Genomic DNA, 25,935 nt, shown 5'->3' with positions numbered 1-25,935 from the left:
ATTAACCCCAACATAACTTACCGGAATCCAGTTCAGTTTGTTTTAATTAAAGGGAAGTTTAACTAATAAATAGAGAGAACATAATAAAAGCGGAGTGTCACAGCTCCTGTCACGTGTCCCTCTTGGCCACTTACCAGACTGCTGCAACAGGGTCCAGCCACTGGATTCTATGTGCTTTAAGCACTGTCTGTCTAGGGGACCCTAGGCACACTCTCGGGGTGCAGATCTTCTATCTAGCACTCCCCCCCCCGGAGACTTTAGAGCACCCCATAACAAGTGCTGACCCCTGAGATTCTCCCCATAGCTTAAAAACACCCTCTCCCAGAAACCCACCAAAGTCTTCTGGGTTACATGATAAGTTATAGCACATAAACTCAAACAGACTTTGCAGAGAACTTGAACACAGCATTGCTTTTTCTTTAATAGCATGAGACATAAAGAGATCTATGCAACAATAATAAACCCTACACACATTTACCTGCCTCAGTTTCCTCACCACTTGAAAGCATTCTTTGGGAGGGGGATCAAGGTCATCTGGGGCTGTGCTATGTCCTTCCATTGTAGTGCATTGCTTGTGTGTTGAAATATGGAGCCTTCTCCCACAGCTCAGCTATGCTGACTTTGGCTGTGGCTGTCCCCTTCTCCTCTCCTGCCCAAACTTCCTATGTGTGTGTCTGTGAATTTCCTGAGAGTGAGTCCTTTTATAATCTCCTGCTTTAGTGACTTGTCTCTGTCTCGCTTGGGGAATTTCCACTCTTCAAATCCTCAGCCCCCTGTTGAGGCAACTGTTTTCCCAACTTGGGTACTCTCCTCAGCATAACTATTATGTAGTCAGAGTACAGTTGATGTTGCTATTGTTCCTGGTATGGAAAAGTAGTGATGTGGAGTCCCAGTTACAGAGAGGCCTTCAGTGATACAGCAATTTTCATGGAAACAACTTCAAAATGTACAAGTTATGAATTCTAGTTGATAAAATAGATTTCCTAAATCTTCTCAGAGACTAAATATAAATATTGCTGCAAGGGCTAGAACAATTTAAGTTAAAAATGTGCAACGTGTCTTACTGCTGCAGCATGACTGCAAAGACATTATGATTACAGTTTGGAAAAGATGCCTAACTTGTCAGAAGACTCTCCTGGTCTCTGTGTTCCAGCAAAGTGCAGCCAAATCATGCTTTATTAGTTCCATTCACAGCTCCTGACCATGTGATACAGTTGTTTGTTAACCTAAGCTGTCTGGCTTGTTTTTTAAATTCAGTTTCCAATTCGCAGTTTGGTCTCTGCATCAAACCCTAGCATAACACAGCCTGTTTGACTCCAGTTGAGATTTCTTTTTCTCTCTAAGGAATGTGATACATATTCCGTAATACTGTCAGGAAGCCTATTTGTAATCTGTAATGATGCTGAATTAATTTTAGGAGACATAATTTGTCTAATTTAACTAAACAAGCCTTTACAAGGCATTTATAACATCTCCACCAGAAAAATCTATTTGTAAAGAAATTCTAGACCTATCCTGCAAAACTATAAATCAGATATCCACAAAGAGTCATCTCTCGCACCCAGCTTCATAAGTAGAACCCTTATTGTCTTCAAGATTGAATGAGACCTATCCTCTCATCTCAGTAGGTAGCCCCCGCAGCACAGCTAAGGCACATCCAAATGTTTGTGTGTGAATACATAATGGAAACTGGTAGAGTTTCCTAAGAGTATACAGCACTGGACTGATGGGGGGAGACCAGGAAAGAGTGATTTGTAGAAGTCAGTAGATATGGGACTGAACTACAAAGTTTGGATCTGAATCCAGATCCAAAGTCCAGCGTGCTCAGCTGTAGAGTTTTGGCCCATCCCAACAGAGACAGGGAAGGGTTGAGCTAATTTTGAATCTAGATCTGAACATCCTGAATGTTTGGGGACTTAAGAATTTTCTTTTAGGCCCATCTCTAGACAACAGCCCCTTCAACTCCAATTACACCACAGCAACAATGTCCAAACTATTTTCTTCCTGTTGTCATCTTGCACTTTCTCAGGGAGAGCAGATTGAACGTTGCTGTGAACAAAATAGGAAAGCTATAACTTTTTCCCCAGACGAGCAATATATCAATTATTTACTCTTGTTAATCCAGTACATAACAAGCAAAGTATTAACAGGGTTTGTACCATCTTAGTGGAAATATATGGTAATACAATTTAGAGGTACATGATGAAAGCTGCTAATACAATAAGATTTCGTCACATTATTTCAGGAATTTAACTGCTGGCCATATTGGCTGACATTCAGCAATGTTTGTGACCGCAACACAATTATGTATTAAGTGATGCACACATTCCAAAACAACAGTTTCCTTTCAGACTTTTTTGTTGAGTATGGTTTTCTATCATTGTTTTCTATATAAATCTGATCTCTGGTGTAAGACTCTCCATTTTTTAATTATGCACAAGCCTCATGCCTTCAGTGTTACCTTATGAGTTGCGACAATTTACATGTTTCTACAATATTTATCTTTTATAGTGACTACAATCCTGCATACAATCTCACAGACAATCAGAGTTGGAACTCAGAGACAGATATTTAATATTCCCATCCCCAACAACTTCCAATCTCCATTTTGATAACATACATAGGTTGGGATTGTTGAAATAAAAACTTTTGCATATGACATTTCGATTGAAATAGTCATCACACACATACAAGTTTCATAAACATTACTCAAGGCATGGATCAATTTTATCACTCTCTCTTCTCTGTGAAAGTGCAATATTTTTTGGGCTGGCTGTCAAAGCAAATTCTATTGCTATCCAAAGGGCTAGATGCAAGGTCATGTGACTCTTTACTGCTTCAGTAAAAGTGAACTTATAATGCAAAATGCTATTTTCATTTTATTTTTGTGTATTCATGTGATTCTGTTTGGGTTGCTATGGTGTTCACTTGTTATGTATTCTGCAGCATATCTTTCATTTCTGCAAAACTGCATTTATGTTATTTCTTAAAACTGACATGGCTTTGTTCGTGATGAAGTGTTCTCATATCAAAAGGAGTGAAGATACTTGCAATTCTCTCTTGCAATTGTATTTAAAGACGGTTTCTAGAGGACAATGTGATCTTTTCAGAAGCTACCCAGTAGGTTCTTTCCTTTTACAAGCGTATTGTATGGAAACTCTGCAAAAATCTAATTGCTCTATTCCTTTTGAAATAATTTGGAAAACTTTTTTGGTTTACATTTGTATTTGTATTATGGAAACCAGATGACCCTGCTTATTAAGGAGAGACAGCCCCTGGTTTAGCAAAATTATTTACATGTTTTCTACTATGTTTTCAATGTTTTAATTTAGGGCAATGCATTTGAAATCGGGTTACTGGCTTGTTCCTATGTTTCTCATTAAATGTCTTGTCTCTATATCCCAAGGGGAAGGGAGGGAAGACACCCGCCTTTTACTACCAAAATATTACAAAGAAACCCTATGAACTGAAACTCAAATGTTCCACTCCTTACACTGCATTAAAACCCAAGCAGGGCAAAATTTAGCTTGAATGAGGACCAAAGAATTTGGCCTGTAGCATTTTATGTAAGGACCTCACATAGGGCCTGCTCCTGCTTCCACTGAACTCAGTGGCAAAACTCCCCCTGATTTGAATGAGAGAAGTATCAGGCCTATAGTTATTGACTGTCTCCAATTCTCCATCTGAAGTTTTGCTGTTCTAAAACTTTAAAAAAAAGAGGACAAAGAGTGGATGGGAGCACTTGTTGATTCCTTCTTTTGTCCACTATTATTATCAAACAACTAAAACTTACAGCATGCAATTTATGAATATGAAGACAAATTCTCCTGGAAGTCGATATATTTTCTAGCTGCAGGCTGAACTGGGAAAAGCAGGAGGTAACTAGTTTGCTAGCAATGGAAATGTAAGTCTCCGCTGTTTGCTAACCTCCTCTTGACTCCAAAGATAATGTATTGCTTCCCTTGGAGGGAGGGTAAAAAAGACCTAACTAAGCCGCTATGCATCTGACTGAAAAGACTGTGTCTGACAACTAGAGTTGGTATCCACAATTATTTAACAAGAAGTCAGCAACATCATATATATTTTTCACTATTTCCAGTGCCGCAAAGAATAAACTGTCCAAGAGATTTATTTCTTTTATAAGGAAAGTCACTTGAGCATAATACTAATATATTGTTCAAAAAAAGTTTAACAACTAAACTGAGACTCAGTAGGAAATTTAAAGAGAAGCAATTTCTGTTATTGGTTTTAATGAACGCCATTAAGTGATAACCAAAAAGAAAAAAAAATAGATTGCTTGGAAAACATCCTTCCCACTCTAAATTTTCATGAAGCCACAATCTTTAGCTGTGAAGTTAATTTCCTCAATAATTATAGTCTGTTTTGAAGTGTAAGAGCTTAGCAACACCCGCCTAGTAAGTATTTTTTCTCCATAGAACAGGGAAAATTGGGTCTTCTGTATAATTGCTGGATTCCTGAGGATCTCCTGTTTCTTCTGTTTCAACCCCCTACCCATACATCTGCATTATCAAGACATCACACCATGCATACCAAAGTTTTAGCAAAATATAACTGGACAAGATTATTCTCTGAAGCCATCATTGGGATTCAGTCAACTGGAAGGGTCATTCTGGAGTAGGGTGACCAGACAGTAAATGTGAAAAATCGGGACGGGATGGGGGGAGGGGGGGTTATAGGAGCCTATATAAGAAAAAGTCCCAAAAATTGGGACTGTCCCTATAAAATCGGGACATCTGGTCACCCTATTCTGGAGTGACTCTCTACCTTTGCCAGTATATGAGGTGAGCTGAGCTCTTCTCTGCCCTGCCTATACTGAATCTAAGCTAAACCTAAAAATTCTCTAGCTATTGCTATTTTAATTTGTATGTTGTTGGGTGTTGAAAATATTATCCATAGCATAGATATCAATTCACTAAATGCAATATGTGTCACTGTTTGCACAGACCATAAGCCCTTATTACTATAGTCTTTGGGAGGCAGGAGAAAAAGAAAGTTACTTATAGTAACCATAGTAACTATGGCTTGTTGAGAGTGTGGCTTCTGTATACTCAGACTTGTGCACTATATGCCCAACATCAGCCTGTGTTACAGAGCTTTGGGGGTCTTCTGATAAGCACTTCCTTGAGGCCAAAGGATTGCCCTCTTGGAGAACCAACCAATCAGAGCCAAGATTATAACATGTCTCTGCAGCTACAACTGCCTCAGTTCTCTCCACTAAACCCAAGACTATTATTATGAGAACAGAACTGAGAGGAAGGTAGGCAGGTTAGTTGTGTAAATATGCAGAGGCAGCATTTTCAAGGAACTGTATTTACTATGGTAAGTAATAGGTTGGTACATTCTACCAGATGGCTTGTGCCTAGTCCCACTTCTAGAAGTCAAGTGAGCAGTACAGCCCCCAGGAGGGCAGGTCAAGGAGGTCTAACTAAGCAAGGATTGAAGAACTGCCCTCTTAAACATGCATCAGATCTAAATGCCAAGACAAGACTGTACTGGTGTGTAACTCTTGGTAGCACCCTTACAGATTTCTGAGATGAAAGCACCATCAATGCCATGCCACTGATGCCACCTTAGCCCTGGTAGAGTGAAACATGACTGCAGGGTACTGACATCCTACCTAACATATAACAAAATGTATGGTTATTTAGTGTAAGTGACATTCATCCTCTTTACGCTGATCCCGAAAGGCTACAAAAAGTCTCTGATATCCTATATGTCTGAGTCATAGCCAAATAAAAACTCAAAGTCCTCTCAACATTAAAAAAGACTAATTTCTTCTGAGTGAGACTGAAGTTTTGAGAAGAACAGTAGGAAATTAATGGAATTACTGGTATCCCTATTTGATCAGTTGATAAAGATGACTTTTCTTTTTAGATGTGTTGGTGTCAACAAGGTGTCCTCTGCTGGGTCAAGCAGCTCAGCATTAATGAAACGAGTATGCTTTTTCTCTTTGGACTCATGGATGTTCAAGGGCTAGTGCATCTTATCCAGGACAGTTGAAGTTTCCAATTCTAGAGACTCTGCCATATATTCCATCAACTCCTGGATTTGTCTGAAATTGTTAGGAAGTCAAACAGATAAGGAGATGACTGCATCATCATGGGATGTTGAGCCAGAAGGAGTCCCATCTTGCTGGTTAGGAGGAGATGGTTATTGTGTATCTCCTGTCCCTTCTACATCAGAAGGAGGATTCAGAAATACTTAACCTTGCCAGTAAATCCACACAGCCCATGGATTGAAGTGAAAATAAGGGAAAGAAACTTGAAAGGGGGAGTCTCAAGTAACCAAAGAAATTGAAAAAAATCTTCTCTTATATCCCAAGAGAGAATGAGAAACTGCTATATAAATTAACTATAAAAGTTAGCCAGGGGCTCATTAAAAACACTCCCTGAATCTGCAATGTGCATTGAGCGAAAGTCTCTTCACATATAACAAATTGTGGAAAAGAAGGAACTGAGATGCCATTTTATACTGGTGCGATGAGAGGATACTCATGCAGCCTCAGCTGGCATGGTCTTCCAGGAGGTTCCCAATGTTCAGCAATACCAGCAGAGCACATCCCACAATGAGAATAAACAATAGCCACCTCAGAGAAAAACTGACAGCTAGTCCTTGGCAACCTGATAGCTAAAAGTGACATATGAATTATTTACATGGCTTACTTATTATAAAGGTGACAAAGGTTTCTTCCAAGTCTTCCATTTAATGAGTAAAAACACACTCCTACTGACAGAACCAAGTCTGTGTATTTAGCAAAGCTGAGTAGAGTTGAAACTCCCTGTAAACCTAATGCACAAAATATAGTGGGTCAAGTTCAACACCATTTTCCAATCTGGAATCCTATTAAGACATTGTCTTGCTTTTACTTTACAATATGTCCAGTCCCACTTAGATATTAATCAGAAAGTCTTCCACTCCAATGCCTCATTGAAGCTGGAGTCAGTATATTTTCCAAGGAACTGATTTAATACAAAATCATAATAATATAAATGTGAGTCTCCTTATCTTCTTTGCACCCAAGTAGAATAATTGCGAGTCTAGTTCTCAGCTCTCCACCGTTTTCCTGTTGACAGCAGACACCCTATCAGAGCTTTGATCCCTCAGTTCACAAGAACATTCCAGAGGAATATACAACCTCTTCCATTGAACCTTTTACCTTGTTGACTGTGGCTGCTTCACACAAAGCTAACTGATTGCCTCAGGGTGGGACAAAACCAGAGAGCTCATTGAAGATCCCAGCCAGCTGATAGGACTCTGTTATGATCCCAGCAGACTTCCTGAAACACCCAGCTAAGTAGCCAGATAAATACTGTGCAAGAGGGAAAACAAAGCAGATATATTACTAATGGGCAAACTGAAGAGATCCACCCATATTTTACATATTTTTGAGAGTTCAGATTGCTGGAATAGATATAGTTCACTGAAGTTCTAATTCTATTATTGCCTCACACAGGCAGTTTATTTTTGCTCATTAATGAAACAGTATCATGACTGAGCATGTGACAGCCACAGTAATTAGCAAAGCATCGCCTTCCATTCTTCAAAATGTCATCAAAACACTTGTCAGGAAATAAACTCATTTTCAGTCTCTACTACGATTTGCAGGGTTTCAGGCATTGATGATAGCTTGTCTGCTTAGTTTAAAAGAGCTCCTGATATAACAGAACCTGACACTGTTTACTTCAGCCTATTATGCCTGCTGCATTCACTGAATGCTTCAGTGGAACAGAAAAATCGAAAGAAGGCTATTCATTGTAATGCCAGCTGCTTTTTAAAAAAGGAAATCAATTTTAGCTTGAACTCAGAATGTATGCAGCAGGTCCAAAGTGACCCGCCACTTTTGATGTCAACAACAAAAGAATCTGCTTGCATTTTCCACAACAATCACAAAACAGCTTAAAGAACATTGAAAATCCTAGATTAGTTTCATTTTAGTTTATGTTCAAATTGGTATCCACTAGTATTGACAATATCACAAAACAGAATAGCTTCAACGACACAGGTTGCCTGTGCAAACATGGAAAGAAAAAAGCCTTTTTTTCAACATAGAGTATCATTATAAATTACTTGGCAGGATCATTTTATGACTGAAATAATTAGTTATGTTTGGTATTTATAGCTGGTATCATGATGCCTTTCTGTACTGCTAATTAATTATTTTATGGCCAGCATGTTTCAAATGCAATTAGCTAGGTATGGCAATGATCATAATATTTTACATATTCATGACAACACTCTTCTGATGTATTGCAAAATTTGTTGGTATACTGAATGTCAAATTCATTTAATGTCTTTCTTAATATTTAATCTCCATATATAGTTATTTGCATAATATATATGAAATCCTGTGGGCCTAATTACAACAATTATATATTTGCATTGCAGAAGCACCTTCAGGCTCTGATCAGAATCAAGGTCCCATTGTGCTAGGACCTGTACAAATACAGATTACAAGGATGGTCCTTGCACTGAAGACTTTATAATCTAGATAGCTAGGAACTGGCAATAAAGACAAAGCTGAAGGAGCGGTTGGGACCTGTACAGGAGTTCCCTCACCACAGGTGACCCTTCTTGTGGCCGGACATGGCAGCTGTCTCCTCATATGGTGCCCCTTGCTGAGAGTTGCTCTGTCAGTGTGCGGAGTCTCTTCCTGCAATTTGGCCTCTGGCCATGTCATGCTTTAGTCTTAGAATCATAGAAGATTAGGGTTTGAAGAGACCTCAGGAGAACATCTAGTCCAACCCCCTGCTCCAAGCAGGACCAACACCAACTAAATCATCCCAGCCAGGGCTTTGTCAAGCTGGGCCTTAAAAACCTCTAAGGATGGAGATTCCACCACCTCCCTAGGTAACCCATTCCAATGCTTCACCAGCCTCCTAGTGAAATAGTTTTTCCTCATATCCAACACACACCTTCCCCACTGCAACTTTATGATTCTAAGACTAAACCATTTTGTTTTGTTCACATTTAAAAAAAATATATAGCATTTTTTTACCCACTGTAATGATTGCTTTTTTGGCACACAAAAATGACTGGTACAGCCCACATAATATCCTGTTTAGGCTAGCAGTCTGTTCCTTGGGCTCATCAAGATGCTCGATTCTTCCACAAAATAGAGTAGTTGAACAGGAAAGAAAGACAGGAGGCTGCATGTCCTCTGAAGTTCAGGAAAGCTAAACACAGGGTCCAAGAGAAGGACTGGGTGTCAGGAGAGAGGAAGAAATAGGTGGGGATGACAGAAAAACCAGTTGGGTTGGGAGGAAGGAAGTTGAAAGACAGGAATCAGAATAGAGAGACAAAAGGGTAAAAATAGTTATAGTATATTTGGAAAAGCTTTAGAGAAGCATTGAGGCATTTTGTGAGGATTCCAGATAAACGTCTAAACCTCCTGATGTTCCTTCATCACTTGTGAATAATTTTCTGTATGCCATTGGGGAAGTCGGAGGAGAACTAGGAAAAGATACAGTATTACTCAAACTTTATATAATGAACCAGAACCCTTTTTCAAACTACTAACTGCTTCTAAAATCCTAAGAGACTAGTAACAGCATGCAGAATCCTGAGAATGTTTTCACACTTAGATTGTAGACAAGATAAACAACATCTGTGCCCAGCTGTCCTCCAGATCTTCCAATGTATGCATTTTTAAATCGCTATAGCCATCTCACAGTTTCTCTCACAAAACTTCTTCACAAAGTGGTTGAGGAGGTGGAAGGAGTTGTTGTGAGATCATGCTTAAACAGCTGCTTGAATTCTTTGGTTATAGTTGGTTCCTCAGAGCACGTTTGGACATTTTAAACTCTCACTTTCATAAGACAGGGATTCATAATGTTTGAAGATAAGAGTGGTCATGTGTTTTTGTTTTTGTTTTTTTTTAATTCTAGTGTGGAGAGTGTGATGTTTCCCTGATGTTATCTGGACCGGTGATCTGCTAGGTCACTCCAATCTTCAACTCTGGGAGCCATCTTTACCCTGCTCTGCTGTGTGAAGCCCCACTCCCGGGCTGTTCACACACAGCCTCTAGCATGTAAGTGGCTCCCAGCTATGTGAGTGACCCCTTTTGGCCAGCCACTGCTTGGATTATGCGACTGAATGACACTAGCCAATATCTCCAGTCCCAGACACAACCCTAGGAACCTCTGTCTTGCAGTGTCCAGTTATGCTCACTGGACGCTGAAAGCTTATATGAGTTCATCAATTTAACAAAGAAACCAGGCTTGTTATCCCAAAGGGAGTCTCTGATACACGTCAAACCAAATGCACTGCTTCAGCTAGAATAAATAAATAAATTTAACAACTCCAAAAGGTAGATTTTGAGTGATAAGTCAAAGCACAAGTAGTCAGATTTGGTCAAATAAAATAAAAGCAAAACATATTTTAAGCTGATCTTAACATTTTCAGTGGCCTTACAAACTTAGATGCTTCTCACCACAGGCTGGCTGGTTGCCCTTCAGCCAGGCTTTCCTCTTTTGCACATCAGTGACTTGGTGGTGGTGTCCGTAGATGGAGGTGGAAGAGAGAGAGAGAGAGAGAGAGAGAGAGAGAGAGAGTATGGCAAACATCTCTTCCTTTTATCATGTCTTTTCTTCTCTCTTGGCGTTGCCTCCCCCCCTCCCCTTCAGAATCAGGTAGCATTACCTCATCGCAGTCCCAAACTGACCCAGGGAAGGGGGATGACTCACTCAAGAGTCCAACAGATCCTTTGTTGCTGCCTAGGCCAGTGTCCTTTATTCCTGTGAGGCTGGGCTGGGTTTGTCCTGATGAGGTGTGAACTGCCCCTCTGCTCCTGGAGAGTTTTGCCTGGGCTGCTGCTCCTGGAGAGTTTTTGCCGGGGCTTGTTTTAAGCAACAAGGACACATTTTCAGCCTCATAACTATATACATGATATTTCAACCTATAACATTACTCTAACAACAATGTTCAGTGCATCATGAGCCTTCCAAAGACACCCGACATGACAAACTTTGCATTAGATACCACACAATCATATTATAAGGATGAACATGGGAGTGCAGGGTGCTCCCCTGAGGTACAGAGTGTCACAGAGGGATTGCCCTATGTAACCCCTGCACACAAGGATGGGCAAATACTAGAGCAAAACTCCACAAGGTTCTCCCTCATGTTGTTTTCCCCTAATCATTCAGTTGGGCAGGTGTGGGGAAGAAGGGAACTGTTTCTCCTACAATAAGTCATTATAACAAGTCAGAATTCATTATGAGGAAGTATGAAATTTAACCAACACTTCAAAGGGTCCGTCCATTGGGGTGTGCTTCAGAACCAGCTGATCCAGCCACTATAATTGCAATCTGAAGAAGAGAAGGGAGTAGATGACAAGGAGAGAGAAGCGGGGAGAAAGTGGCAGCTGAATCTGAGGAATATTATATAAAATAAATAATAGGCTACTTTTGTAATCATAACAACATTATGGATTTACAGTACTACACAAACATCTTGAGCCTCAAATTCATGGTTGATAATACTACTATACATTTCTAGTGCACTTCCCCCTCTAAGGATCTCCAAATATTTTAAAGACAATAATGAAATAAGTAATTCAATTAATTACCTACACTGTGAGATAGAGATATATGATCGCTTCCATTCTACATCTGGGAAAACTGAGCAAAAAGGTCACATAGGAAGAGCCAGGTACAGAACCCATCTAGTCCTGTGATATAACCACTAAACTAAAGCCTCAGTGTAACACTATAATTTATATATTGACATATTTTCAAAGTAAGGCACATACTTAGGTGCATAGAAACATATGTTCCCTAACTTATGACACAAAGTACCCAATGTGTGCACAAAAATTAAGCCCATTCATATCGTTTGGGTATGTATGTGTGCCTGCATACACAGAGCATTTGTACATGTATATTTAGGCACATAAATATGCCCTTATACAGCTCCAGGCAGCTAACTTTGAGAATATGATCCAATGTGCATTTTGTGTATATTTATAGCATAAATGCAACTTGTATTTGTTTACCTGGTATCCACCTAGTTCTTGAAGTAAAAAGAGGCTGTTTTTTTATAAAATTATACATTAAAAAAATTGTAGGTATGTACTTACACAAGTTACAGGCAAAGTTGGGAGTAGCTGAAGACTTTAATCAATGTCACATTTATAACTATCTGAACATCTGTTTGCACACTTATCAGTTTAAAGTGGTGCTTTTAAAAAGCATGTTTCCATGCAACACAAAGCTTATGGAACAGCTGTCTTCATACGTTGGTTACATTACAGTATAAAGGTTGAGATAACATTTTACAAACTTAGATTTGTATTCATATTTATAAAAGATCATATTGCTATTGTGCACCATTCCAAACTAAAATGGATGACTAATATTTGCAATGTTTAGGTTGTTTGTTCAGAGCTGCTGGGTATATATACAGTGTAGCTAAGTATGATTTGGAAAATAATGCAGGCCAGCTGTGATAAGTTCCTGTTTTCTTCAGGCGAAAGCAGATCTAAATTTATTTTTAGTTGCAGGGTATCTATATGTCAAGCTAAAGTTATGTGGTATGTGTGTGTGAGCTGTATGATAAAATTATCACCGACTTCTAGAAACTTCATATTAATTGTAAATCTCTCTTCAGAAGATAAACATGTATCAGTCTTATGCACAGATAAGATCTGTTACACAGATGCCAGTATCTCATAGAAAAATATTAAATATAGTTCTCACCATATAATTATATCTATTTAGATATTAACCATCTCATTTTCTATAATGGAAAAAGTGATAATATGATATTACTATTTTGAACTTGGACATATCCCAGGAATGAGGTCTAACAGCTAGCAGGACAAAACAGCAGCAAGAATCTACCAGTACAATTCTTTAAATAGCTATATTTTGTTTTTGTGTCCCTGATAAGGCTGGGAAGGAGTAGCTTAAATAGTTTTCCCAGTATTCTTTCAGTCCTAGTCTCTATCACATTCTATTTTCTTTAATGATAGATTCTTTTGAAGAGATACTTCCCTTCATCAGAAAATAAGTCTCCAGGAGAAACTGGGAGTACTTAGTTTATATTATGACTAAAGCAAGAAAAAGTAAAGATTTTCTAGCTTTTTTAAAAAAAATTGGTAGTAGACTTCAATGGACTATAATTTCAGTCATATGGCTTTCAAAGTCTTTGCTAATTCAGGTTCTCTTGTTGTTCTCTCTAGTTTATTTTCAAAATCCTGCTGGATGAACCATGCTATAAACACACAAACATCAGGATACATGATCCTGTTTAGTGTCAGATTTATACTTAGATCTAGTTGTTTCTGTGGCAGTTTTTGTGTCTTCAATTCCTTTAGGGACAGATGGGAAAATATAAGTTATAAAGCTAAGATTCAAAAATATCTGAGTAATGAAAGATATTTTAGAAGTTTTTCAACTTCCTTTACAGTTTCTTATTATGTTTAAAGAAAATATTTTATGAGTGCTGGCTCTTTCTTTCTTTGTATTCTGTTTCCCTCTGAACTACCAATGCAAACTTGATGCCATTACAAAAAGCATAGGTGAAACTTCCAAAACTTCTGAAATGTTGTCTACAGTAAGGGCATGTCTACATGGGAAATTAAGATGAATTAATAAAAGGTCTGAATTTACAATGTATTAGTTTAAGTGCATCTCTGAGAGTCCACACAAAGATTTAATGTACTTTAAATTCACACCTTTCATTAATACAGCTTAACTTTTAGTATAGATGAACCCTAACAGCTTTACCTATTTCTAACAATGGATGTCAGCAACAGGTGCAGGTTGCTCCGATGTTGAAAACTGTGTACGTGCAAATACAGACAGGACCAAACTGTGTTCAGCTGTCTTTTCAGAAACTGTGACTGAACCACTCTTCAAGCTACATAGGAGGGCTGTGAGGGAAAGGTTGCACTGCTGCGCTGAGGAGACAGAAAGGACTTCAGTTTCTAGCACCTTCAAAATGGTGCTCTTCAGGGAGCAAACAGAAAGAACAAAGGGAACAGAACTACAATGGGGCTTTAAATACTATAAAACATTTTCAAGTTAAAAATGTTAAAACATTGTCAAAAAATATGGGAAAATAATCTTTCTAATAAAGATGAGGGACAAAAGAGGCAATAAGTAATTGGGAAGTGCTGGAAACATGCAAATCTGGACCTAATCATTTCACAGGCATTAACACTTGTTTTGAATCCTGCTCAAAGCTCTTCTCCTTCCTATATATTAAAAAGAAATGTTAAAAGACAGAATAATATGTCAATGATGTTTCCATCGTCAGTTAGAACCAACAGTGTCACTCCATTTTTGCAGCATTTTGCAAAGCATGTTTGTTTTTTTCCCATTCATTTTCTTGTATTTGCTGTAATAAAACTCCTAACCTTAATGTACTCATTTAGTGTTGATCTGGAGATCACATGTCTACAGAAATGTCACTGTAATGCAGCATTAACAATCAAAAAGTGTTAACGTCTGAACTTAATAGGACCAGTATTACATCTTCTGGCATGTGAAGGTTTTAATTTCGGCCCAGTATATTTTATTTACTGGTGAGAGGTTTCAAGGTGGTAGCCGTGTTAGTCTGTATGAGCAAAAACAACAAGGAATACTTGTGGCACCTTAGAGACTAACATATTTATTTGGGCATAAGCTTTCATGGGCTAAAACCCACTTCATCAGATGCATGGAGTGGAAAATACAGTAGGAAGATATACATATATATACACAGTACATGAAAAGATGGGATTTGCCTTACCTGAGGAGACAGTCTACAGGATTGTCTAGCTATATAGACTCTCTCTCCTCAGGCCCTACGCTACCAGCACTCCCAACTATCTTCGAGACACCACTGCCTTCCTGAGGAAACTACAATCCATTAGTGATCTTCCAGAAAACACCATCCTAGCTACTATGGATGTAGAAGCCCTCTACACCAACATTCCACACAAAAATGGACTATAAGCCACCAGGAACAGTATCCCCAATAATGTCATGGAAAACCTGATGGCTGAACTTTGTCCTCACCCACAACCATTTCAGATTTGGGGACAACTTATACCTTCAAGTCAGCAGCACTACTATGGGTACCCGCATGGCCCCACAGTATGCCAACATTTTTATGGCTGACTTAGAACAACGCTTCCTTAGCTCTCGTCCCCTAACACCCCTACGCTACTTGCATTACACTGATGACATCTTCATCATCTGGACCCCTGGGAAAGAGGCGCTTGAGGAATTCCACCAGGATTTCAACAATTTCTGCCCCATCATCAACCTCAACCTGAACCAGTCCATACAAGAGATCCACTTCCTGGACACTACAGTGCAAATAAGTGACGGTCACATAAACACCACCCTAAACCTACCTACATGCTATACTTACCTACATGCCCCCAGCTTTCATCCACCATATCACACGATCCATTGTTTACAGCCAAGCTCTAAGATACAACCGCATTTGCTCCAATCCCTCTGACAGAGACAAACACCTATAGGATCTCTATCAAGTGTCCTTAAAACTACAATACCCACCTGATGAAGTGAAGAAACAGACTGACAGAGCCAGAAGAGTACCCAGAAGTCACCTACTACAGGACAGACCCAACAAAGAAAGTAACAGAACGCCACTAGCCGTCATCTTCAGCCCCCAACTAAAACCTCTCCAGCGCAACATCAAGGATTTACAACCTATCCTGAAGGACGATCCCTCACTCTCACAGACCTTGGGAAAAAGGCAAGCCCTCACTTACAGACAGCCCCACAACCTGAAGCAAATACTCACCAGCAACCTCACACCACACAACAAAAACACTAACCCAGGAACCTATCCCTGCAATAAACCCGTTGCCAACTCTGTTCACATATCTATTCCAGGGACACCATCATAGGACCTAACCACATCAGCAACACCATCAGGGACTCGTTCACCTGCACATCTACCAACGTGATATATGCCATCATGTGCCATCAATGCCCCTCTGCCATGTACATTGGCCAAACTGGACAGCCTCTACGCAAAAGAATATATGGGCACAAATCTGACATCAAGAATTATAACATACAAAAACCAGTCGGAGAACACTTCAATCTCCCTGGACACTCAATAGCAGACTTAAAAATGGTAATTCTTCAACAAAAGAACTTCAAAAACAGACTCCAATGAAAAACTGCAGAACTGGAATTAATTTGCAAACTGGACACCATCAAATTAGGCCTGAATAAAGACTGGGAGTGGATGGGTCACTACAAAAACTAAAAACAAATTTCCCCATGCTAATTTTCTCCTACTGTTACTCACACCTTCTTGTCAACTGTTTGAAATGGGCCACTCTGATTACCACTTCAAAAGTGATTTTTCCTCCTGTTGATAATAGGCCACTTTAATTGAATTTTCTTGTCAGAACTGACCCCCCGCTTGGTAAGGCAACTCCCATCTTTTCATGTACTGTGTGTATATATATATATCTATATATCTATATCTATATCTATCTATCTAGATAGATAGATAGATATCTTCCTACTGTATTTTCCACTGCATGCATCTGATGAAGTGGGTTTTAGCCCACGAAAGTTTATGCCCAAATAAATTTGTTAGTCTCTAAGGTGCCACAAGTACTCCTCATTGTTTTTATTTACTGGGGCATTTATTTTTTCTCCAATAATTCAATGAAGTACAATATCTACTGGAGGAAACAGAATATAAACATTTGTTAATATTTATTGTTTTCTTCTTGAAAATTTGTTGTAAAAGCATACTTTTGTGTACAATTTACATTTTAAATAAATATTTATAGCAGATGTATTTTTTGCTTTATGATATTCTGGGAGGCCAAATATTCCAGCATATACTTTACTGAGGCAAATGAGAAAACCTCTGGAGTAATCATCTGCATGGAACTAATGTTATATCTAATCCACTGCTTGAAAGACACGCTAACAAGTTTCTATTTTGCTAAGATATCAGTAATTAGCAAAGTCTCCTTTGGTCTTGTTCCATTTAGAATAAATAAAAAAACCAAACAACTTAAGGTCTGATTCAGACTCTATTGAAGTAAGTGGGATTTTGACTTCAATGGAAGAAAGAATGGGCCGTTATTCGTGTCCCATATTTTGGTCAAAAGACTTGGATATCATTTCAATGGATCTTTTAAAATGAACTACTAAAAAATTAAATTAGGTGCCTTCCTAGCTATGGTTCAGACCCTGTTCTCTGTTGTGTAACTAGGGAGGAAATAGGATGCAGAGTCTCCCCTTACTGTGCCCAGTGCACTGTGTAGTATCAGGATTGGGTAACTATCATGTACTTAACAAAGCATTAAGTAAGGGGCATTATGTACTCTGGTCTATGAAACACTATTCCCCCAAGGGGGAATGGTCTGCTAATTAACATGTGGGACTAGAAAGGTTATTTACCTTACAGAAACTGGAATTCCTTGAGATGTGTGGTCCTTATGTATTCCACTGTATACATGCACTCCATGCACCGGAGATAGGAAAATTCTTGCTAGTAGAATCTGCTGGTCCACACCTGTGTTCTCTGCCTTCTCATGCTCCAAACCAACCACCTCTGCAGATCCTTCTCTACCACAGACTGTTCTAGGAAAGGATTGGCAGCAGAAGGCAAGGTAGCGGGGTTCACATAAGGACAACACATCTCAGAGAACTCCAGTTACTTTAAGCAAATAATCTTTCTCTCTTATCAAGTGATGGCCCCTGTCACAGCTCAGAGCAGTTGTCCTGTATTCCTTCTCTGTGGTTCCTCAAGTGCCAACACTCTAGGCTCCAGGATCCTGTCTCCCTCCTGACTGAGGTTTTTCCCAAGTGGCACAGTTCCCTGCCCTACCCTGTGATATACCCAGAAAGCCAGAATGCCTAAATTGGCCAGTGTCTGTGCTTTGCTTTCTCTTCAAAGTCTATAAATAACATAACTGCTAGCACCACACAGATTTTCCTAAGCAAGCATGTTAATTCTTAAGGTGAAAGCATTACAGAAAAAACATATTAAAACAATAAAAGAAGCTATATGCATGCGAATAAGGTTATCAGAGATCAGCCCCCAACTCCACTAGGGGCTCTCATTGTAGTCAGTTCTTCGAAACCTTCTCTAAGGACTGCCTCCTCCGCCTGTCCCGGTCCTATCCATTTGTTGGATTAGAAAGAAGGTTCTGAGTCAGTTTAAAGTCAAGCTATTTATCCCACAGTCTTTTCTTTGTCTGTTGGTCTCTGGGGAATCTAGTTTGAACTACTATATGTGAGCCTCCTCCCAAACTTTTTATTTTTTTAATGCCTTCCTTATATTTCTGAATATGTTATTGGATTTTGGATCTAGTCTTGCAGCACTTGCAGAGGCAAACTTTGTCTATACAAGGAGTCTGACAGAGCCTTAAGATTTCAACTTTATTGTGTGTGGGACTTCTTTACTTGGGTGTTTCAGAGAAACTGCATATTTGTGTCAAATACTCCTCTTTCTTTAGTGATCTTCATAACCAGTATTTCAGGTCAGCAAACTTTTGTTATATTTCTTTTGCTCTGTTGCTAAGAAAGATTAAGACTGTGATTATAGATAGCCTGTTAATGTTTTCATTAAATATTTTAAATCAAGGATTGGCTAATAACAACAATATTTTTCACTTTCATCTGAGGATATCAAACTACTTTGCGATTCTTGGCACCAGAGGCTCTTTCTCTTCAGCTCCTGACATCTAGAACAATATCCCTGTATTCTTTTGCCTCAGCAACTTTACATCTCATTTCAAATCTTATTGCAGTAGACTCTTTTCCTTAGGCCACACATTTTCAGATTCAAGAGCATACTAAATTAGACCCTGGATGGGGACATCCCTTAACCTTTGACATATCTCCTTATGTCCACTCTGTTCCCTGCTAACAGATCAATACAGCCTAGCATATCAAACTAGCAGATATAACAGAAAATGACTTTTGACATGAAATATCTATTTCACATAACTGAAAAAGTCTGTAGAATTTTATACTTAAAGAAAAGTCTGTCTGGTGTACCGCCTCTTCTGTAGTGTGGTAACCTTACCTTCTGTAACACTTACGTGATATTTCCCCATTCTCCAATGCTAACTCATGTAAAACATTAGAAAGCAGTTTTCAGTCTTACTAACAGTTTTATTAGATAATCCATTTTAAAAAGAATAGTTTCTGGTACTCTAATAATTTAGATTTCTACCCTTTGATCATATCTGTTGCTTACACAGACTAAATTGCCTTTGTCTCCCAGATTCAGAGAAGAGAACCATTATGTTTGATTTTCTCCAGCAATTGTACTTCTCTGGGATTCTCTGTGCTTCTACAGATTACTATTCTGTGCAGTTCTACGAAATTACCATTTATAACAATAAATTTCTGCTCTTGTTAAGTCACTGCACTGGGACTCAGGAAAGTTGGGTTCAATTCCTGGCTCTGCATAGATTTCCTGTGTGACCTTGAGCAAGTCAAACAAGCCCAAATTATTAAAGTGCTCAGTGCCCAGCACCTCCCATTGTGACATTTATGGCCAGATTTTACAAAAAGCTGTGCTGTGCTCTTTTGAAAATCTGGACGTCTAATTTGGTACCTAAATTGGAGCTGAACTATTTTGAAAACCTGGGGCATAGTTTCTCTGTTCTTCAGTTCCTTGTTTGTAAAATGGAATAAATAATAATTCCTTACCTTACAGGGGAGTTGTGAGGATAAATTCATTAATGTTAGTCAGGCTCTCATGTACTTATATGTAGGAAGAACCTAGAGATAAATAGATATTGATTGCATAATCAGGGCTATAAATGTTTCCATTTCTGGCAGACTCTGAGGTTTGGTCTGTGCTACAAAGTTTTGCCAGCATAGCCATGTCAGCTAAGAGTATGAAAAAAAATCACACAAACCCCATAGTCAACAGTTCTGCCAGCAAAATCCCTGGTATCGACACATTGTGTACTGTGATCCAGCTGGCAGCCCAAAGGCTGGATCAAGACTGCAGGACTATTCCATTTAGCCCCGGAACACATTCAACCTCCTCTATAAAATGGCATCACGCTCACTGTATGTGGAAGGTCACACCTCATAGAGGACGCCATTTTGTAGAGCGTATATTTCTGAATGTGGCCCACAGAAGTGCCCCAAAGCTAGCGTCCAACCCACACTACTGAAAAGTTTGGACCATCCCTTTTGCCGGCATATGTTGTGTCTCCATTTTTAGCATAGCTAAATTGGTAAAGGCTCTGTAGTGTAGACAAGCCCTGCGGCTCTGCTCCATTCAGGTTTACATTAACTTCTGACCACAGTGTCTTTCTCCTGTTCAGTGCATGGTTTCTCCTGAATTCCTGAGACATCACACTTCATTTCTCCCTCACTAGGCTGTATTTTCAAAACACATTGAATGTTTCCCTTCCTTAGCTGCCCCCATGACTGACATAATTATCTCATTGTAAACTGTAAGATGCTGAATGTTTCCAGCAAGATGCTGAGCAACCTCAATTCTCATTGGAAATAATGTGATCTGATGGTGCTCAGTATCTAGCAAGGCCAGACCCCAGGACTGTGCTGGCAGGGGGAGAGAAGAGAGCGGTGTTCTTCTAATTTCTTTTTCAAATGCTAGGAAACTGTCAGACACCAGCATTCCATTTGCCTCTTATTTGGACTATTGCTCTACAGAGATTTTATTTTATTTTTTTGTCCCTTATCAAATTCTTTTCCTGCTATTTCAATCAATCTTCTCCAAACGGCAAGCCCCAGAATGGTGGCTAAGTTCCTAGACTTTCTGTTAAAGGGAAGGTGTGCATCTCTATTAGAAAATACTGTTGCAGACGACAGAAGCTATGGAAAACATTGAGACCGTACAACAGAAATGGGGTGTGTGAGAGATGGGAGGGAGGGGGGAAGAGAAATCTTGTTCTGCGAATGACAGAATTAGACTGATCTGGGTTGATTTTGTTAAAATTGCTGCAAAATCCACTAGTATGCTGTGATAATCAGAGTCCAGGCACCTAAAGGGAGAATAGAAGGTTTAAACCCCCAAAATAAACAGTTATAGCATGCAAGCAGTTGGTTTATCATTGTACTATAACAATGTTGAGTAATGTATCTTTTATCAAGTATTTTAATGTTCTGAACACCATAGTCATTATGAGATATGTATACCCATAATGCTTATGAATATACATATGCATATAAAATATAAATTGCAGCTGTGGTGCAACTTTAGCATCACCTCACAACAGGGTGGTGATACAATCAGGCATGGACAATTACCTCCCAAGCCAGTTTTTTTTTTTTTTTTTTTTTTTTTACATAAAACCAGCTCCAGGTACCCATCCATTGTCCAGCCCAGGAAAAGACAAAGGTGGACCATTAAAATTAATGGAAAGACATTGAGACAACTGGCGATTTCCCCAGTCGAATAATTATGAGTCACCTGACCATAGTCTGAGAGAGAGGGGAAAAAGGGGGTAAAGTCTTTTAAAAAGGAGGCTTGAAACTGAAGTGTTCATCCAGAAACTGAAGGACAGCATCTGGGCAGTTGTACACCTGGAGACTGTTCAAAGGTAATAGATAACTTGCATTAGAAAAGGGATTTTATCTAATGTAGATGTGCAAAGCCTGGTTGCCTCTTAATTTTCTGTGTAACTTGTATATGTTTGCGCTCCATTACTCTTTCATCTTTGAGTCTGTGTTTTTTCTATTAAATATACCTTTTGTTTTTTTAACCCAAGCAGATCTCTGGTGTGCAAACTGTGTGGAGTGTGTATCCCAAAGTAAGCTGGTGTTTGGAGGGATGGTTTTACGCCTTTGGGGGTGACAGATCACAAGGTAAAAGTCCAAGTGCCTGGTACTTAAGAACTCAGGGAGGGTGGATTTGGGGAGAGGGGACTGGAAGGGCTATTGGTGTCACCCTGCAAGGAGTAACCAGGCTTCTGGAAACCAGGGTGAGACCTTGTGCTCGGAGGCTGGCTACTGGTATCAGGGATCTGAGCCATAGCAGCACAACATTAAGGCACCCCCACGTTGCAGGGCAGATCAGTGACAGAACCCCCTTACTGGTCTGGCTACTGATGCCCAAAACATCACACATTCAACCCTGTGCCTCTGTGAAATCTCACTAACTAAATGGTTCTCTATAAAGGTGCACAGCTCTGCACTATTGGATCCTGGCACAGGACCAGGGACCAAAGGCAAAAATCAATGCATAGAAAAAGAAAAGGTGTCTAATGTTGTAGGAAGAAAGTCAGCTTGTAGTTTGGCAATGGACATCAACTTCTCCCTTTTGAATGTGTGGATATAGAGAGAGGCTAGGTAAGCATTCTAACCCATTCCTTTTCAATACAGTCTGTGGGCCAGATCTGACATCAGCCACACTCGTGTAAATTCAAAGTTAACAATTGAAATCAACAGATTTATTCTGGATTTACACTGGTGTACATGAGAGTAAATGGTGGCCCGTGCAATCTCCTCTGCAATGAACAGGTTGCAGGAAAGTTAATCATCTTGAAGCATTAGGTTTTACTGTAATAAATTAAACATTGTTATCAAAACATGACTGGATATGGTTATTGTAAGAAAGCAGCCAGAAAGATCAGTGTTACAGCTGGTTTTAAAAAGTCCAGAACACTTCCATGCCTTCTCCTCCACCCTATAAGAAAACAAACTCAGATAAACAGCCTTGCAATACCACACCACAGAAGGAAACTACCTCTATCATCACTTCTGTCCAAACATGCAAGGAAACAAATAATTCTGTTTTGTTTTAAAGAACAAGAGATGACAACTTGCTTTGAAAACAATATCAAATTACCCTATCTGAAAGGCTTTCTGTATGGGGGCATTTCCACTACCATGAACCCTGTTCACACTACTCCTTTTATGACCACCCTCTTTCCTTGTGTCAGGTAAAGGCCCCACTTCAGAGAGTGTGCATCACATGTGCTGTCTTAATTTCATTCTGCAGCCATTACAATAAATATTTTAAATATGAAATCCTGATGGAGAAGGATGAAATGATCCCAAGTAAAAGAGATCTTGAAGCAACAATAATTAGTCATTCAAAAAAGCACCTATAATGTGGAAGATGAAGTATTGAGGATGTATAAAAGTTTAGGAATGTAAAGCAATCAGTCAGACAAACCATAATACTTGATCTGGGCTGAAGCTGCTTAGGATGGTCAGAATCTTGCTTTCTGGTAGGCAAGGGGAGAAGGGTTGGGTCCTTTGTCAATTACACAATGACAGCACAATAACATTGTATTGGCAATTAATATATTTTGAAATAGAAAGGGGAAAAAAGCATTTAAGCATTTTCACAATGAGATTTTTAGGCACTTGTAGCCAGATTCTGAAGTCAGTAGATTGCAGAGGGTGTAAAGTCAGAGAAGAATTTGGCCCAAGCTAGTTTACTGTGAAAAAAATAATAATCAAGAAATAGTTCAAAGGGGAAACCCCCCGCCAATAACTGAGCATTTTAGACACTAGCTGATACTGGATTTGTCCATAATTTGTAGAATAAACTACCGTATATTTTTGAAGGTGGAGTTTGAAGGATGCTTTCCAGTGTTTTATGACATTATCATATGTTCCAGATTGTGCCCAAGGTCAGAGAAGGGAAGGCAGGGGACCATGGAGTGGGGATGGGGCAAACAGACTACCAGGTCTTGCTTCCCACAAGGCAGGGGGGACTATCCTGGCCTGAGATGCTCCACACTGACAAGAGGCATGACTGGGTGGGACTGTGACTTGGGTCTCATCCCTTCCATACCTGCCACAGCTCAGTGCCTGACAATGAGTGAAACACACAGCACACGTTTTCAAATGCTAAAATTGTTACTGCTCCTGAGCACAGTGCTAAAGTACATCACTCCTTACATCCTGAAGGCAAAGTGCCTCATGAAACTGCTGCTCAGACAGAGCACTTTCAACTGCAAAAGCCACAATGTAGTCTGATAAAACAGACGATAATACAATATGGCTCTCCTGAGGTTTCAGAGATAGTTTCCTTGCTTAGTTTTGCATTGATAATAATCACCCCAAAGCTGCAGGTTTACCTGAAAGCAGCTCACAGAAGTGTTATTGTCTTTAACACTCAGATGCCCAACTCCCAATGGGGTCTAAACCCAAATAAATCCATTTTACCCTGTATAAAGCTTATACAGAAACTGACCAAATGCTCTACTAAGGTTATTTAGAAATCAAGCCAGTACACAGCCAACATTCATAACATTCATAACTTGGAATACTAAAATGACACATGCATACAAATAGGATTAATACATTCAGTAGATCATAACCTTTGAGATATGTTACATGGCATATGTAGCATAAAACACATTCTAAGCATATTTCCATAAAGCCTTATGGGAGATATCATCACAATAGGTATGTGACAGGAGCACATTAAGAGAACCACTTGGCTTTTAACAAGTGATAGAAAATGAAAATAATAAAAGCTCACATATAGTTAACATTACTGGATAATTTTTTTCTCTCTAAAAACATTTCAAATGGCTTTTTAATTCACAGTACCAACATGGTTGGTACACATCATAATAGAATCTTTGTATTTCTTTAGTACTTCTATCTGAGGATTTCAGAACACTTTACAAATGTTAACTGAGCCTCAGAGTACCCCTTGAAATAAAGACATATTATCCCAGACAGGGAAACTGAGCCACAGAGATGTTGTGATTGACTAAAGTCAACCAGAAAGTCTGTGAGAGAGCCAGAAATAACCTTAACACCCAGACCTCTGTTTTTTGCCCCAACACCAAACTGCTCCAGAAGCATGGATAAAGTTTACCAAAAAAACATTACTAATATTATCCAGCCTTAACCTGATTTCCAGCACGCATACATATGCAAAGGCAACTAGAGTAATATGGACAGATTTCATTACAGTTGCATCCTAGCTAAATTAAATCCAGATAAAGAAAAATAACTGGCTTTAATGATCTTCCTGCTGTACATTTATGCTTATCCAAAATTAACTAATTTTTATTTTTTTGTCATCTTGTGTGTGTGTCTGCGTGTGTGCATGGAATACCACATACCAGCTAGTTTTCACTGAACTAAACAAGGAGATTCCTCCTTTGCTAACAGCTCTTCCTCCTGTTTGTTCATACCAAGAGGTCAGAATCCCTTGTGGCCTTATATATAATCTGTTGCTATGGAAATGATTGTGGTGTTACAAAGGGAGAATTATGACCTCTTCGTATGAAAAAAACGTTAGGTTTCCATTACGTTTTCAACTAGCACTGAGACATTTTCATTTTAATGTTGGGAGTTACCCTTCCTAAATGGATGTGGGGTTAACTAGACGTGTAGCTGATAAGTATTATCCCTAGTCATTAGTGATTGTGCCAATGCTTTGATTTCTAAAAGATAATGAATAACTTAATAAGGAACTGCCAATGGAAGGATTGAAGCCTTTAGCTAAATACTGAATAGCTTTCACTGGTTAGAAAGGATTTATCAGTACATGATGCAAGTTGAAGAATTACCACCAAATCCTGGCAAAAAATAATATAAAACATAGCAGGGGGAAAACAAGAATAAGTGGTACAAGCCTTTTAATTAATGTAAATTTTCATGTTGCTTAATTTTCTTTCATTATATGTTTTGGGATTAAAGAGAGAAACAATTCATTACTTGACTGCCTATTGCAAGACATCTCTGGCCTTGACTGATAATAAGAAGGACTGAATGGTATGAAGCCTAAGGAATGAAGCTCAATCACTCCCAGCAATTACTGTGTCTTATTGATAACTTGCAGCTCTATCCTGCAAATGCCATCTCTGGAACAAAGCCTGTCACAGATCAGACTGAATCCATTAAAAAGCTTTGATTAACATGTCCCTGGGGTGTGCTGTGGAAACTTTTTACGCCAAATGACAGCCGATTGCTACTGCTTCTGAATTGTCCTCCTGAAATACTCTTGTGTTTTAAT

The 25,935-nt window shown here is 39.1% G+C and overlaps 1 long non-coding RNA gene across 1 annotated transcript; it reads right to left on the bottom strand.

Moving 5' to 3' along the window:
* Window positions 1-10,836: 10,836 nt before the first annotated feature.
* LOC120407439 lies at window positions 10,837-25,104 on the bottom strand. The gene is made up of 4 exons (XR_005599966.1): window positions 25,040-25,104; window positions 19,677-19,748; window positions 11,262-11,327; window positions 10,837-10,855 (listed from the first exon to the last, which is right to left on the bottom strand). It is a non-coding gene; the product is annotated as an uncharacterized LOC120407439 (long non-coding RNA).
* Window positions 25,105-25,935: the final 831 nt, after the last annotated feature.

The sequence above is a fragment of the Mauremys reevesii genome, linkage group 6 (genome assembly GCF_016161935.1).
Source record: "Mauremys reevesii isolate NIE-2019 linkage group 6, ASM1616193v1, whole genome shotgun sequence".
Classification (NCBI taxonomy): Eukaryota; Metazoa; Chordata; order Testudines; family Geoemydidae; genus Mauremys; species Mauremys reevesii.
The sequence above is the reverse complement of the archived record's forward strand: the minus strand, read 5'-3'. Positions and strand labels throughout refer to the sequence as shown.